The sequence below is a fragment of the Macaca mulatta genome, chromosome 20, assembly GCF_049350105.2.
Source record: "Macaca mulatta isolate MMU2019108-1 chromosome 20, T2T-MMU8v2.0, whole genome shotgun sequence".
NCBI classification, from domain to species: domain Eukaryota; kingdom Metazoa; phylum Chordata; class Mammalia; order Primates; family Cercopithecidae; genus Macaca; species Macaca mulatta.
Genome location: NC_133425.1, coordinates 79,702,512 through 79,720,099, shown reverse-complemented (window position 1 = coordinate 79,720,099; position 17,588 = coordinate 79,702,512). Strand labels below are relative to the sequence as shown.

At 51.8% G+C, this 17,588-nt stretch overlaps 1 long non-coding RNA gene across 1 annotated transcript; it reads right to left on the bottom strand.

The window, feature by feature from the left end:
* Positions 1 to 320: 320 nt before the first annotated feature.
* LOC144338275 (uncharacterized) lies at positions 321 to 16,501 on the bottom strand. The gene is made up of 3 exons (XR_013412264.1): positions 16,290 to 16,501; positions 11,950 to 12,035; positions 321 to 584 (listed from the first exon to the last, which is right to left on the bottom strand). It is a non-coding gene; the product is annotated as an uncharacterized LOC144338275 (long non-coding RNA).
* Between the last annotated feature and the right edge of the window lie 1,087 nt (positions 16,502 to 17,588).

The following is a 17,588-nucleotide window of genomic DNA, read 5'->3' as shown; positions in this document are numbered from 1 at the left end:
CCCTCCTCCTGCCCCAACCCTGGTCTCCTGGCTGTTTGTCAAACAAGCTGAGCTCAGTGCCGCCTCCAGGCCTTGGTGCTTCCCACGCGCCTCTGCCAAGCACGCTCTGCCCTGCTATCCTCCTTTCAGGGAGGCCTTCCCTGAGCACCCCACATAAAGTGCACCCTCCTACTGCTCTGCCGCTGTGGTCCCTTTGTCATAACCCATTGAGCAGAACTTGCAGTGTGTGTGCTTTTCTCTAGGTAAGTTTCGCTTCAATTAAAAGCTCTGAAAACAAACCAGGTCAAAGTTTAATGAGAAACAGGATATTTGAAGCTCTCAAAGTATGTCCCTACCAGAGACTTATTCATCCAAAGGGAAAACAGTCACTTTACAGTGGAGAAACCTGGCAGACACCACCCGTGCCAGGGGATCAAGTGACCATCACCAGGAATGGGATGAGCCACATCATGTGCCCACTGTGATTCGCAAAGGAGGAGGCGGTGCCGCGCCTGGGCCATTCCTGCAGAGGCTGAAGCTGAATCTCATCAAGGCGTGCATCACACCCAAGTGCAGGACGTCCTGGAGTTTGACTGGCTTGGATTCTTCAAAAATAACCACATTAGGAAAGTCAAGGGAAGGCTGTGGAATGTTCCAGATTAAAGGAGACTAAAGGCCAGGTGAAGTGGCTCACGCCTGTAATCCCAACACTTTGGGAGGCCGAGGCGGGTGAATCACTTGAGGTCAGGAGTTCGACACCAGCTTGGACAACATGATGAAACCCCGTCTCTACTAAAAATACAAAAATTTAGCCAGGTATGGTGGCAGGTGCCTGTAATCCCAGCTACTCGGGAGGCTGAGGCAGGAGAATCGCTTAAACCCAGGAGGCAGAAGTTGTAGTGAGCCAAGATCATGCCACTGCACTCCAGCCTGGGTGACAGAGTGAGACTCCGTCTCAAAAAATAAAATAAAATAAGGCCAGGTGTGGTGGCTCACGCCTGTAATCCCAGCACTTTGGGAGCCCTTTGAGGCGGGTGGATCACCTGCGGTCAGGAGTTTGACACCAGCCTAACCAACATGGAGAAACTCCATCTGTACTAAAAATACAAAATTAGCCAGGTGTGGCGGTGCATGCCTGTAATCCCAGCTACTCAGGAGGCTGAGGCAGGAGGATCTCTTAAACTCGGGAGGAGGAGGTTGTGGTGAGCCGAGATCGTGCCGTTGCACTCCAGCCTGCGCAAGAACAACACTCCATCTCAATAAATAAATAAATAAAGATAAAAATAAATAAAAAAGGAGACTAAAGAGCTCCCTGATGACAATCAAATGGAACTTGCAATTTTGGGTCAGATCCTGGACTGGGGGAAAAAAGGTCTTTCTCTTTGGTTGTAAAGGACATTAGTGGGACATTTGGTGGATTTGGATAAGGTCTATAGAGAATTGTATTGTCTGGTGTGAACTTCCTGATTTTGATCATTGGACTCTAGTTATGTAAGAGAATGTCCCTGGTTTTTTTTTTTGAAAATGCACGCTGAAGATTTTTAGGGTAAAGGAGAGGGAAGGGGAGAGGAAAAGGGAGGAGGAGAGAGAGAACGCACAGACCTGGAGAAGCCGGTGAAGAATATATTCAGATCTCAAAAGGTCACATACCATGTGATTCTACTTATATACCATGCTTGAAATGACAAGATTATAGACGAGGAGAACAGATGAGTGGATGCTGGGGTTAGGGGTGGCATAGATGTGACCGCAAAGATTGTGCAAGGCAGACCTAGGCGTGATGGAATCGTTCTCTTCCCTAGCTGTGCTGGCGGTCACATGAATCTATACAGGGATAAAATGACTCAGGAACCACACACAGTGGCCCTCCCTGCGTCTGAGGTTTCCGAAGAGCCTGCAGATACCGGGAGGGCTGACTGGGGGACTTGAGCACCCTGGGATTTTGCTGTCCCGGGAGACAGGGTCCTGGAACCAATGGCCATAGATACCAAGGCACTGCTGTGCTCACATTGTAGCTGCGCCTGCTTCCTGGCTTAGATTTGGTACTGTGGTTATGTAAGATGAGTGAAGGGTACCCTCCACCTCCCTGTACAGTCTGTAACATCCTGGGAACCTGTAATTATTTGAAAATACAAAGGTAAACACACCTCTGTCCCTCTCCATTCCTTACTCAGCTTTATTTTGCCCTGAAGCCCTTCTATCACTGACTTGGTCTGTCTCTTTTTTGCCCGTCCCCGCCTGGATTGCCGGCTGCCTGAGGTCTGTTATCATTCCTGCTTTATTCCCAGCATCTGGAAGCGTGTCTGGTCCATAGTAGGTGCTTGAATGGAATGTTTGTTGTGTTGAATGAACAAGAGAGCCCTGGCCCGAGGCGGCAGAGTGCCTTGGCCCCAGTGAACCTGAAGGGAGCCAAAACTCAGGGACAATGACTTCATTCAGGTGCCCACCCCGGGAAGCCTGGGGAGCCCCCAGGGCGATGGGACTGGATGCCGCAGCTGGCTCTTTGCATTAGGGTCTGGCTGTCATTTTTACCAGCCAGCCTGGACACAAAGGGACTTTTGATCAACAGTTTGGGCAGTACAGGGGCGGGCCCCATGAACCCAGTTAAACCAGTAGGGAAGCTGGTTAATTCATTCAACAAATATTTAATGAGAGCCAGAGGAGCTTGTGGGAGGGTAAGAACAGCCCAGTGTGAGCAAGCGATACCGCTGACCTGCCCCCAGGCCCTGTGCTCAGATTTTGCCCTCACTTAATCCTTGCAACAATTTACTTGCGCTCAGCAACCCCATTTTACAGAAGGGGAAATTGTGGCCAACAATGTGGTACCCACCCAGGTCCCCTCAGACCCTTTTTCCCCATGTGGTGCCCCCCTCCCTCAGTGTTGGGGCTTCCGCAATAACCCCCAGCACCTACAGATTTTTGAAGGCCAGGTCTGGGCTCCTGGGCTGCTTTGCCTGGACGTGCAAGACCAGAAGAACCTGGAAATGTTCTCACCCCCAAGCAACCAGCAAGTGCAAGGCAGGAGGTTCTAGCCTTTGGTGGGACAAGGCAGAGGCATAACTCGCCCTTCATAGCTCCCAATGGGGTGAGGCCAGGCCTGGGACTTGGCCTAAAACTGCGCCCATCTGCACTGTGTTCCTGCACTCCCTTGCCAGTTTCTGCTGGGGCACTTCCTTCAAAAATCACTGGCATGAGGCCTGGGATGGGGGCTCACACCTGTAATCCCAGCACTTTGGGAAGCCGAGGTGGGATAATCACTTGAGTCCAGGAGTTCGAGACCAGCCTAGGGAGATCCCATCTCTACAAATAATTTAAAAATAAGCCAGGTGTGGTGGTGTGCTCCTGTGGTCCCAGCTACTCAGGGGGCTAAGGCAGGAGGATTGCCTGAGCCTGGGAATTCCAGGCTACAGTGAGCTGTGACTGTGCCACTGTACTCCAGCCTGGGTGACAGAGCAAAACTCTCTCGGGGCGGGGGTGGGGATGGTGGGGGTGGATATCACCAGCATCTGAGTCTTTGTCTCAGGACCTGCTTCTGCAGAACCTGACCTGAGACAGGATCTGAGACACGTGGTGGTTAAGTCGGTTGATCACAGTCACACAGCTAAGAGGAAAAGCCAGGTTCTGTGTTCCTGGAGTCAGATGATCAGGAGTCAGATGGCAGAACCTGCACTCCTATCATGCTGCACTGTCTCCAGCTAGACCACCCGCCCACCCACCTATGCACCCACCCATCCCTCCATCCACCTACCCACCCACCCATCCACCCATCCATCCACCCATTCATCCATCCACCCACCCACCCATCCATTCATCCATCTACCCACCCACCCATCCATTCATCCATTTATCCATCCATCCATCCATCCATCCCACTCATTCATCCATCCACCCATCCATCTACCCACCCACCCATTCATTCATCCATTTATCCATCCATCCATCCATCCATCCCACTCATTCATCCATCCACCCATCCATCTACCCACCCACCCATCCATTCATTCATCTGCCTACCCACCCATCCACCCACCCATCCACCCACCCATCCATCCATCCATCCATCCATCCATCCATCCATCCATCCATCCATCCATCCATCCATCCATCCATTCACCCATTCATCCATCCACCCACCCACCCATCCATTCATCCATCTACCTACCCACCCACCCATCCACACACACATCCACCCACCCATCCACCCATCCATCCATCCATCCATCCATCCATCCATCCATCCATCCACCCACTCACCCATCCGTTCATCCACCTACCCACCCACCCATCCACACACTCATCCACCCACCCATCCACCCACCCATCCATTCATCCATCCACCTACCCACCCACCCATACACCCATCCATTTACCCACCCACCCATCCATTCATGCACCCACCTACCCACCCACCCATCCATCTACCCACCCACCCATCCATTCATCCCCCCACCTACCCACCCACCCATCCACCCATCCATCTACCCACCCACCCATCCATTCATCCACCTACCTACCTACCCACCCATCCATCCATCCATCCACCCACCCACCCATTCATTCATCCATCCACCTACCCATCCATCCATCCATCCATCCATCCATCCATTTATCCAACCACCCACTCACCCATCCACCCTCCCCTCCACTCCTCCACCCACCCACCCATCCACCCACCCAACTGCAAACTTATTTTGACCAGCCCCTACTGCTAGGCATGGAAGAAGGCTGGGGATCAGGACAGATGAGGGTGAGTACACCTCTCAGGTCCCTCCCTGGAAGCTCTCAGCCTACTTAGGAAGGAGACTCAACCTCATCCCTCTGATCACTCACTGACTCAAAAGTCATGGACCGAGCACCTGCTGTTTGCCTGTGCCGAGCTAGATGTCAAGCAGAGAGATGACTTAGGGTCTCTGCCCTCTAAGAGCTCTCAGTCCAGAGGAGGAGCAAAACCACATGGTACATGCTGTGATGACACCATGTGCAGACGCAGTGGGGACACGAAGGGAACCTGTAGGTGAGGCTCAAGGAAGGCTTCCAAAGAGGTGATTCAGAGCTGGCTGTAAAGACTGAACAGAGTCCTGGCAGGAGAAGCAGGTGGAGACGTGCGGTTTGCACAACATTCGGGGTTCCTGACTGATGTTGAAATGAGGGCTGGGAATTGCAGCAGATGTGCTCCTGACCCAGCTCTGCAGGCAACGCCCTCGGAGGTGGCCTTCTGCCTGTCCTCAGACGAGGGCCGCGAGTCACACCCTCCAATGGGAAAGCTTTAGTTGGGGGCTGAGCTCCAGGGCCCTAGTTTGATCCCTTCCATGCTTTGGGACCTTGAGCCATATATCTTACCCTCAGAGCCTTGGCCTCTTTTATCTCTAAAAAGGGTCAGTTACATGCACCTTACAGGCGGTCGTGAAGGCTGCACAAGTATTGCCTGGCTCCAAGGAAGTGCTAGATAGATCCGGTGGGGCCCAGGCATGCTTAGGCAGGTTGGTGGATCGCTAGGGAGTGCCACTGACACGGTTGTGATTTGCATATGCTGATGGCAGAAGATGGGGCCCCCTTCTCCAACCCCTACAAAGACACTGAAGGGGGTTGTGAGTGCCCATGGGTGCACTGCTGGGACCTGCCTGGGGGAGTCCCCGCGGGAGTCCCACCACCGACAGCTGTTCACCAGAGCCCAGGAGCTTCAGGCCCCTCCATGGGTCCTTGGGGCCAAGTCAGGCCAGGGAGAACACAGGGTGGGAACCCTTTCAACAGAGGGTGGGCATGGACATTTAGAAAACTAAATTCACTCTGGGTCAATGCTTACTTTACCTGTGACTTCTGGGAGTTCTTGACAAATTGTCCCAATCCCTGAGCCTCATTTCTTTTCTTTCTTCTCTTTTGAGACAGAGTTTCACTCTTGTCACCCAGGCTGGAGTGCAGTGGCGCAATCTTGGCTCACTGCATCCTCCACCTCTTGGGCTCAAGCCATTCTCCTGCCTCAGCCACCTGAGTAGCTGGGATTACAGGTGCCCACCACCATGCCCAGCTACTTTTTGTATTTTTAGTAGAGACGGAGTTTCACCATGTTGGTCAGGCAGGTCTCCAACTCCTGACCTCAAGTGATCCGCCCACCTCGGCCTCCCAAAGTGCTGGGATTACAGGCATGATCCACCGCGCCCGGCCTCATTTCTCATAAGTTGGAATGAAGGAGAATACTGCCCCCCAGTCAGGGCTAAGGACCGAATGGGCCCAGAATACACAAGCTCAGGCAAAAACTCCCAGCCTAAGGCTGCTTATGACCTTGAACCCAAATGCTGAACTGGGATGCCCAAAAACAACCCCTTCCCTTGCGAAAATTTTACCCTTCCGAAGTTATTGCATTAGTTTCTATATTTTGCTAATGTTTTAAGTGTTTCATAAATGTGTTTTCATTTAAAAATGCAATTCTATTTATTTCTCAGGACCTGGCCAGCATCATGCATAATAACTTTTTTTTTTTTTTTTGAGATGGAGTCTTGCTCTGTCGCCCAGGCTGGAGTGCAGGGGCATGATCTCGGCTGACTGCAACCTCTCCCTCCTGGGTTCAAGCAATTTTCCTACCTCAGCCTCCTGAGTAGCTGGGACTACAGGCGTGTACCACCATGCCCAGCTACTTTTTGTATTTTTACTAGAGACAGAGTTTCGCCATGATGGCCAGGCTGGTCTCGAACTCCTGACCTCAGGTGATCTGCCCGCCTCAGCCTCCCAAAGTGCTGGGATTACAGGTGTGAGCCACTGCATCTGGCTGGATAGAACTTAAAAAAAAAAAACAAAAAAAAACATAAAAAGTGTTTCTCTCTTCTTCTCTCATGATGAACTGTACCCCAGTTGATCTTCCTCCATGCTTTGGGACTTTGGGCCATGTACTGGAGCCTTGGCCTCTCTTATTTCTAAAAGGGTTACACACACCTTATAGATGGTGATGAAGGCTGTGTGAGTATTACCCGGCTCTGAAGAAGCCCTGGATAGATAGAGTTTCTCCACATTGGATTTGTGTCTTAGCTGTTGGGACACTCGATGTTCTATTTAACATTCAGTACCTGCTGAGCTTCACCTGGCAGTATCAGTTAGAAGTCGCTTCTAACTGACTCTGGCTCTATTAAGCAAAGCAAGAAAGGGAATTTAGTGGAGGGATCAGCACCCCACATGATGAAGAGGAGAAGGGCAGAGGTTCAGGTTTGGAAGTTGGGAAGGAAACAAGGGAACTTGAGGTGGGGGTGGCCAGAAAGCCAGAAGCTCCACCACCCTCACCTGGCCAGCAGCTTTGTCAGGACAAAGGGGCAGGGAGAGGAAAGACCTGTCCTTCTCAACTTCCTTTTTTTTTTTTTTTTTTTTTTTTTAGATGGAGTCTCACACTGTCACACAGGCTGGAGTGCTGTGGTGCAATCTCAGCTCACTGCAACCTCCGCCTCCCGGGTTCAAGTGGTTCTCCTGTCCCAGCCTCCTGAGTAGCTGGGACCACAGGTACATGCAACCACACCTGGCTAATTTTTGCATTTTTAGTAGAGATGGAGTTTTACCATATTGGTCAGGCTGGTCTCGAACTCCTGACCTTCAGTGATCCGCCTGGCTTGGCTTCCCAAAGTGGTGGGATTACAGACATGAGCCACTGCACCTGGCCTTTCTCAACTTCTCTAATGGGAGGTGGGTCACTGTCTTTCATCCATCCACCTGCCCATCCAGCAAAATAGTTACTAAGTGCCCATCAGGTGCCAGGTATTGTGGGAGGAGCTAGGGATGGGGCGGCGGTGGTGGTAGAAGCAGCCAGGTGAAGGCCATGGAGGTTTGCTGTGACCAGGTGTTCTATATTAACCATCTGGCTGAGTGCGGTGACTCATGCCTCTCATGCCAGCACTTTGAAAGGCCAGGGTGACAGGATTACCTTAGAAGATTAGTGAGACCGTGCCTCTACATATATATGTATATGTATGTATATGTGTCTATACGTATGTATATGTGTCTATACGTATGTATATGTGTCTATACGTATGTATATGTGTCTGTATGTATATGTGTATACACACACATATATTTATGTACATATATATATTAACCATCTCCTCCCATCTCATTATACTTTTAGTGCCTTGTTTTGGGTTCCCCAGAGGCAAACCCTGAGAGGAAGACTTGAATGCAAGGGGATACATTTGGGAGGTAACCCCGGCATGAATTACGCTCCCCACAGAGGGAGCATCACTGAGCCCATCACCACTATGGGCAACAGGAGCTCAGTCTTGCGGGGGAAATCTGTGAGATGGTACAGAACGCAGAGTTATCCCTACCAAGGGGTGGGGAGCCTGCGGTATTGATCCCCAACTTCCATCCCTCTCAGGTTGAGGGCTGCTCCTCGGGCCTCACCTCTGGTCTGCCATGAGGTACACGGGCTGGGCCTGCTTCTGCAGCCAGAAAGGCAGCCCTCAGGTAGGGAGTCCCAGTCTCATGTGACCTGAGGCAGCCTTCTTTTTTTTTTTTTTTTTTTTTGATGGAGTCTCGCTCTGTCACCCAGGCTGGAGTGCAGTGGCGTGATCTCGGCTCACTGCAACCTCCGCCTCCTGGGTCCAAGTGGTTCTCCTGCCTCAGCCTCCCGGGTAGCTGGGAGTACAAGCGCCTGCCACCATGCCTGGCTAATTTTCTGTATTTTCAGTAAAGATGGGGTTTTACCATGTTGGCCAGGCTGGTCTAAAACTCCCGACCTCAAGTGATCCACCCGCCTCAGCCTTGCAAAGTGCAGGGATTACAGGCATGAGTCCCTGCACCGGCCAGGAGGCAGCCCTCTGCAAGGAGAGATGAATGGGTGCGGAGTGGAGGGGGTGCCTGGCTCATCTGCCGTACTGGGCTTTACAGTTTTACACTGGGCTTTTACAAAACATCACACACCCCATGTTCCATTTGGGGGTGAACCTGCTTTGCCCACTTCTTTGCAGAGTGTAAGTCGTGAGCTCTGAAGACTGGCCTTGCTTTTCTCTCTGCACTGATTCCTGTGCTGCTGCTGCTGCTGCTGCTGCAAGAAATCTCAGATCAGAAGAAAATGTTGCTGCTGCTTGTAAAGCTGCAGAGAGAGACAGAGGTTCTATCCTATACCCTGAAACTGTCCTTGCCACGGTTATGATTTCTACCTTGTTAAATGTAAAATCAAACAGTCATAGGGAACACCCCCAAACAAAGGTGCAGCTTAATGAACCCTGGAAGCCAGCAGCCAGGACAAAGAGGAACTTTGCCCCCATCCCTGCGAGCTCCCCGCAGGCCCTCTCCCTGCCCCGCAGCCTGCACCCTCCTCCGAACGTGGCCATTCTCCTGACTTTGACATTCACATGCTCATCCCTTCCTCACCTGCCCACACTTTAGTTTGGTTGTGTCCGTTTTGTGAATTTGCCATGTCCGCTACGTGTCTTAAGCCTATAGGTTTCCCATCTGTCTTAGTTTCTGTTGCTACTGTAACAGATTATTACAAATTTACTGGCTTAAAACAACACAAGTTGGTTGTCTTACAGTTTCGGAGGTCAGATGTCCAAAACAATCTTACTGGGCCAAAGTCGACGTGCAAGCTGTGTTAGCGGGGCTGTGTTCCTTCTGGAAACTTGTAGGGGGCGGGATCTGTTTTCTTGTGTTTTTCTGCTTCTAGAAGCTGCCTGTGATACTTCGCTCATGGCCCCTTCCTCCATCTTCAAATCTCTCTTCCTCCGTCTCACCCTCCCTGAATCTTTCTGAGCTCTGTTTCCATCATCCCCCCACCTCTCTGACTCTAACCACCCACCCACCCCGCCAACCACCCTTATAAGGATCCTTGTGATGACATTGGACCCACCTGGCTAATCCAGGTGACTCTCTCTATCTCAGGATCCTCAACCCAATCACACCTGTGAAGCTCTTTCTGCCATAAAGGGGACACATTCACAGGTGCTGGGGATTAGGACGTGGCTATCTTTTGGGAGCCATTATTCTGTCTAACACACCATCCGTCTTTCTTGCTTACAGTTTATCTGTGGAGGAATCCTGGCCGTTTGACCTGCACACCCCTAGAGTCTGGATTTTTTTTTTCTTTTTTTGAGACAGAGTTTCATTCACTCTGTTGCCCAGCTGGATGCAGTGGTGTGATCACTGCTCACCACAACCTCTGCCTCCCAAATAGCTGGGATTCCAGACGTGCGCCACCATGCCTGGCTGATTTTGTATTGTAAGTAGAGATGGGATTTCTCCATGTTGGTCAGGCTGGTCTCGAACTCCCAACCTCAGGTGGTCTGCCCGCCTTGGCCTCCCAAAGTGCTGGGATTACAGGCGTGAGCCACTGTGCCCAGCCCCATGTCCTATTTAAATCACAGTACACAACTGGTTTCCTGAGGCTTGGGGACAATCAAACCTGGGACAATGGTGGCTCTGGGGTTCGCTCAGAACCCAGCCCTGACCTCCTGGCCCTCTGCCTTCGCAGGTGTCCAGGGCACCCCACACTCCTCAATTGCTTGAGTCTCCCATCTCCCCACTGGGTCAGGGGAGGACAGAACCTTCTAGAGACTCCTGGAGGCATCTCAGCTCTTCCAGCTAGTGAGCCCCGTCTCGTTCTCTCTGGGGTTTTGGGAAGCAGGTCTCCAGGGATTGCTCTTAGGGCATCTCAGGAGCATCGCCCCAGGCAACCCAAGCTCAGTCCTCACCACCTCCTGCCAAGTCACCGCCTGCAGCCGCCCCACCTCGGAGAGTCCTGCTCTGCCTGGAGCCCTCAGGTTGAGGGGACCCTTTGAGCCCCTCTTTTTTTTTTTTTTTTTGAGATGGAGTCTCGCTCTATCACCCAGGCTGGAGTGCAGTGGCGCCTTCTCATCTCACTGCAAGCTCCGCCTCCCGGGTTCCCGCCATTCTCCTGCCTCAGCCTCCCATGTAGCTGGGACTACAGGCGCCCGCCACCGTGCCCGGCTAGTTTTTTGTATTTTTTAGTAGAGTCGGGGTTTCACCGTGTTAGCCAGGATGGTCTCGATCTCCTGACCTCGTGATCCGCCTGTCTCGGCCTCCCAAAGTGCTGGGATTACAGGCTTGAGCCACCGCGCCCGGCCTTGAGCCCCTCTTTAATCCTGCACTCCCCAAAGCTGCAAAGGAAGCCCCCAATCTCCTTCTGTTCTCTCCCAGCCCCTGGGAGAGATGTTTATCTCCCAGATATCTCCCAGGGGCTGTTTATCTCCCAGCCCTTCCCTCACACAACAGACTCCTAGTGACTTGCTGTGATCTGACTCCGGGTGTCCTATGGCAGCCTAGAGATCCGGCCATCTCCGTTTTGGTAACAGACATCCCCGTTTTGGTAAGAACAGCACATCTTGGCCTTAACGCCTTAATGCACACTGTCTATGCACTAGGAGCCATTCTAAGCAGTTCCTATACCTTAGCTGGTTTGCTCCTCACGAGCAGCGTGTGAAGCAAGTGCTATTATTTGCACACATTTTGTGAAAGAGGAGACCAAGGCACAGGGGTCACCTGAGGAATGAGAGGAAGAGTCGGGTCTTACTCGGTGACAGTGGGCTCCAGGGTCAGTGCATCTAACCGGAGGACAAGACTGCTCAGGACTAGTCCTCAGCATCCTTTGGAGAAGAAGCCAGAACATGCATAAAGAATAAACTGACTGAGGCCGGTCATAGTGGCTCATGCCTACAATCTCAGCACTTTAGGAGGCTGAGGTGAGCAGATCACTTGGGGTCAGGAGTTTGAGACTAGCCTGGCCAACATGGCAAAACCCAATCTCTACTAAAACTACAAAAATTAGCTGGGTGTGTTGGTGCACTTGTAATCCCAGCTACTCGGGAGGCTGAGACATGAGAATAGCTTGAACCCAGGAGGCGGAGGTTGCAGTGAGCCAAGATCGCGTGACTGCACTCCAGCCCGGGTGGCAGAGTGAGATTCTGTGTCAAAAAAAAAAAAAAAAAAAAAAAAAAAGAATACCCTGAATACAAGAGTGGAACCATCTCTTTGTGTTACCTGTTTCTCTCTAGAGCAGCAGTTCTTGAATTGGGGTTGGCATCAGGATCACCTGGAGGGTGAGTGAAAACACAGATCGCCATAACCTGTCACGAGATTAGGAAAAACACAGAAACAAATGAGGATTGCCAGGTCCGAGGCTGGAGTGTCTGGCTTAGCAGATCCGGAACGCGCGTGAGCATCTGCCTTTCTAAATGCGGTCTCCAGTGATGTGGATTCTGCTGGATCTAGGAACCTCACTTTGGGAACTGCTGCTCTTGTAATTTTTTTTTTTGAAACAGGGTCTTGTTGTGTTGCCCAGGCTGGAGTGCAGTGGAGCCATCACAGCCCATTGCAGCCTCCACCTCCCGGACTCAAGGAATCCTCCCACTTCAGCCTCCCAAATAGCTGGGACCGCAGGCAAGTGCCACCAGGCCAGGCTAATTTTTAAATTTAATTTTAAATTTCTTTTTTTTTTTTTTTTTGACACGGAGTCTCGCTCTGTCGCCCAGGCTGGAGTGCAGTGGCCGGATCTCAGCTCACTGCAAGCTCCGCCTCCCGGGTTCACGCCATTCTCCTGCCTCAGCCTCCCGAGTAGCTGGGACTACAGGCGCCCGCCACCTCGCCCGGCTAGTTTTTTTTTTGTATTTTTTAGTAGAGACGGGGTTTCACCGTGTTAGCCAGGATGGTCTCGATCTCCTGACCTCGTGATCCGCCCGTCTCGGCCTCCCAAAGTGCTGGGATTACAGGCTTGAGCCACCGCGCCCGGCCTAATTTTAAATTTCATGTAGATAATGGGGTCTCCCTCTGTTGCCCAGGCTGGTCTTGAGCTCAAGCAATCATTCCACTTTGGTCTCCTAAAGTGCTGGGAGAGCAGGTGTGAGCCACCGTGCCTGGCCTCTTGTGAACTTTTGACCATCGAGGGAGACTAGGACTAGGCTGGTACTGCCCTGGTCCCTCCTAGGATACAAGGTGTGGTGGTCCCAGCTGGAACTTCCCAAACCAAGTGGTCCTGTGACGATGACCTCGTGGTTATGTTAAGAAAGATAAACGAATACATCATCCTCATGTGTTCAAGGTGCATTCTGGGCCCAGCACGACAATTCACGCCTGTAATCCCAGCACTTTGGGAGGCCAAGGCGGGTGGATTGCCTGAGCTCAGGAGTTTGAGACCAGCCTGAGCAACATGGTAAAAACCTGTCTCTACTAAAAATACAAAAAATTAGCTGGGCATGGCGGCTTGAACTTGCAATCCCAGCTACTCAGGAGGCTGAGACAGGAGAATCGCTTGAACCTGGAAGGCAGAGGTAGCAGTAAGCCGAGATCGCGCCACTGCACTCCAGCCTGGGTGACAGAGCGAGACTCCATCTCAAAAAAAAAAAAAAAAAATGCGTTCTGAAGCATTTACAGGTGACATAGGTGATATCTGAGATTTGCTTTAAAATATTCCAGCTCCTGTCCCTGCAAAAAGTTGAGGGTGAAACAATGGCAACTGGTGAGAAGTCCTAAGCCACCCATTACACTGTTTTTGATGCATTGTTTATTTTTAAAGTGTTAATAACGGCCTTACTTCATGTAGAAACAGAATGTTCTGGCTCCCTCGCTTAGTAACTGTCTGACCTAGAGTAAGACATTGACTTATTAGGATATTGAAGCCTTGGTTCTTTCTCCCGTCCAATGGGGATACTGGCATCTTCCCAGCTGGGCTGGTTGTTGAGGATATCACGGATGCTGAGTGGCACTCAGCCTGGTGGGTAATTAATGAAGCTGTCATTACCCGAATTTGCTTCTTGCTCACACATTTTGCAGTCCCCACCTGGCCAGGGCAGGCCCTCCTGTGCCCAATGGGTAGGGGTGCTGCCCATTTCAAGGCACCTGCTCAATGGGTTCCTGGGTTGAGTGTGGAACTTGCCAGAAACCTGTCCATCTGGGAGCAGGAGGCGCGGGTATGGGATGCACGACAGAAGGCCTCTCGGCCAGCACAACCAGGAAGTTCTGGCTCGGAGCTCCCGCGGCTGCCCCACACCGAGGCTAAGGCCTGCTGGGTTTTTCTTTACGTGGTGACAGGGTCTGGGGCGAGAATTCCCTGGCATCCAGATCAAAGGGGTTTCCAACAGAGTTCATGGGGCTCTTGGCCTGCCAAATTGTCTCAGTCCAAGTGTTTTTTGAGTGTTGGTTTCGTTTGGTTTTGGTTGCTAATAACAGAAATCCATGTGTGCTAGCCTAAGCCAGAATCAGAGGTGCTCACTACCGGGGACCATGGACACATTGCCTGGAACCCAAGTTCGAAGAGGGCAGCCCCGTCGCCTATCAACTGGAAGCGAATCCTAGAAAACTATCACAGTGGCTGGGAAACCAAAGAAAACGGAGAAGGTGGCTTTTCTTTCTCTGTCTCTCTCCTCTCCCCCACTCCCTGTCTGTGGGTCTCTTTCTCTCTCCTCTTCCTCCTCCTTTTTGGCTTCTCTGTCTCTTTCTCTCTCCTCCTCATATCAAAGATTAAAGAGGCAGGAGCTCCAAGTTCCATCCTCTCTGTTCAGACAGCCACCAGGTTAGGACTAAGTTTTGCCCAGTGTTTTCCAAGTACCAAGCATGTGGCAGGAAGTGTCACCATCAGGAGTTCACTTAGTTCCACCATAGGCCGGGAGGAAAGTGCTGGTTTCATCTTTCTCACTTCCAGAGAAGGAAATGGAAGCAACACAGAAAGGTTCACAGAGAGGTGGTGCAAGAAGCTGCCTGAGCCCATGCCACTGAGCGCCTCAGTCCGGAGCCAGGCTCTAAGTCAGTTGTCCTGTGCATCACCCTCCAGCATCAAAGACTCAAGAGAAGGCCAGGTACCCAGTTCCGAAAGCCTTGCTCCCTTCTTTACTCCTGGATAACCCACCTCTGCCTGCCACAGACACCCAGAACCCTGCTGCCTCCATCTTCCCACTCATGCAGCTGGATGAGGCCTGAGCTCCAATCCCACGCCTGCCATTTCTCTAAGGGTCCACTCTTGGGTCAGTGACTTTGCCTCCCTGGGCCTCAGAGTCTCCATTTGTAAATGGGGCCATAATTCTGACCTCTCAGGGATCTAGGGAGAGTCAAGTGACATAATGACCCAGGTAAAACTTTCTGCATCTCCACATCGTTTTCAGGGTTGAGAAAAGAAAAATGGCTTGGTGTAGTCTGAGCTTTGTGGGGTGTGCAGAATTCATCAGGCCTGGAAAGATGACAATGTGGGGCCTGAGTTGTGCCCCTGCCCCCAGGCCTAGGGCCAGTTACGGGCATTTTGTTCCTGACTTGCTGCCTCACCGTCTATCTTCATGTTCCAGGAATTTCCGACACAAAGAACAATGCCTAGCGAAGCAACAGATTCTGGTATTTTCATATAAATTCTTGGTAAACAGCTTGGGAACTGCCTCTCCTTTTTCCCTTTAAAAACCTACTTGTAGCTGCTGCCGAGCGGAGTGTCTATTCAGAGCAGCTTGAATCCATCCTCTCAGGTTGGGATCCTCAGGCTTGGCCCAAATAAACTCTTCATTTAGTTTAACTAAGTAATGAAGTTAACTTTGCCTCTGTCATTTTCCCTTAGATCAACAGGGTCAAGTTCAAACTCAGTGCATGAACCGGCTGGCATCGGCCTAGCTTTCCAGCCCACATCCTCTCGCTCTCGGGTGCCCCCTTGCCCTGGCCTTGCCCACCTGCTCGGAGGTCCTTGAACTTCTCTGCCCTGTGCCTTTGCCAGTGCCCTTCCCTCTGTTTGGAATGCCTGTCCTCCTCTTCCCTCTCCTGACCTCGCCACTTGCTCCCCGGAGCGGGTTCAGTGGGGTCTCCCCAGAATGTCCATATCCTCACCCCTGAACCTGCAGATGTGACATTATTTGGAAACAGGGTTTTTTGCAGATGGGATGAAGTTAAAGGTCTTCAGCTGAGATTATCCTGGACTTAGGAGGGCCCTAAGTCCAATGACAGGTGTCCTTCAAAGAGAAGAAATCCTAGAGGGAAATCTGGGGCACAGAGACAGAGGCGAAGGCCACAGGAAGACGCTGCAGAGATGGGAGGGGCACATCCTCAAGGCCAGGAGCACCGAAGTGGCGGGCTGCCATCACAAGCCAGGAGAGAGGCACCGGGCGGATTCTCCCTCAGAGCCTCCGGAAGGACCCATCCGTGCCGACACCTTGGTTTTGGCTTTCTGGCCTCCAGAACTGTGTGAATGCATGATTGTTGTTTCAGATCACTTGGTGTGTGGGCATTTGTTGCAGTAGCCACAGAAGCTCATACTCAGAAACTTCGCTCAGACATTGCCTCCTCTGGGAAGCCCTCCTTGACTTCTCACCTCGACTGACACCCAGAGCCCAGTATGACCTTCTCCTACCTCTTACCTTGGTGGCTGTGATCAGCGACGCACCTGTGTGGCTCCAATCCAGAACGTAAACTGAAGGGCAGGACTCCCTAACGGCTTAGATTACAGCAGCCTCTCCCAGAGAAGTCCACAGTCTAACAGGTCTCACAGCTGTCAACAAAACATGGTTCTGTAATGGTGGAACTTCGGCAGCTCACAGGGGCCTGTGGGAAGGATGTTTTGGCGGCCGGGCTCCTTCTCACCCAGGCTCCTACTCCAGGCGTCAGCACGGGAAGAACCTCTATGGGGGCTATAAGATCAGGTTTGTCCTGAAAGAGAGTCACCTGAAATGGATCCACCTGCCTTCTCTTTGGACCAACTTACTGATCTCTATGAGAATGTTCTAGAAAAAAGGCTCAGGGTGCGAGCTTATACTGGCAACTCAGATGGAAAGCAACCCAGGGAGGAATGTGGCCACATCCGAATAACAAAGGTCCAAAGGGATTATTATTATTATTATTATTCTGAGACAGGGTCTTCCTTTGTTGTCCAGGCTGGAGTGCAGTGGCACAATCATGGCTCATTGCAGCCTCGACCTCCTGGGCTCAAGTGATCCTCCCACCTCAGCCTCCTGTGCTGGGACCTGAAGTTGTGCACCACCATGCCAATTTTTTTTTTTTTTTTAAATAAGAGACAGAGTCTCACTTTGTTGCCCAGGCTGGCCTTGAACTCCTGGGCTCAAGCAATCCTCCCACCTCGGCCTCCCAAAGTACTGGGATTATAGGCATGAGCCATCATGCCCGGCCCAAAGGGATGATTTGGTTCAGTTTGCCCTTATGGAAAAAGCTGCTTTCAGGGGACTTGGATGGCACGGGGAGGTTTGTCTCCAGCAGGCCTGGAGTGGCCCACGGGCTTGCCCACTAATTTCCAGCGTCCTGGTGCCCAGTCTTGCAGTGGGGACCCAAAGCACCCAGGGTCCCATCCCGCAGCCGTGCGTTGAGACCCTGTTTGCTGTCAGGAGGGACAAAGTCCCCTCAGGCCCTGGCCACCCCTGCCTCCTGTGGCTGTGGAACTGTCCCCAGGTGGTTAGAGAGGTGGCTGCACCTGAGAAGTTGCTTCCTCAATACAGGAGAACTTGTGCCGCAAGAGAGAAAACTCCAGACAGAGATTCAGAGAAGTGGGGCCGGCCTCCTTCTGCTCCCGGAAGAGTGGGAGAACGGGAGGTGGGGCTCTGATGTCCCAACAACCTGCCCCGCCAGTTTCCAGCTGTGAAGCCGTGGGGAGATTGCCACATACTCCCATCCTCCTCATACTCCATCCACACACGGGTAGTAAAACC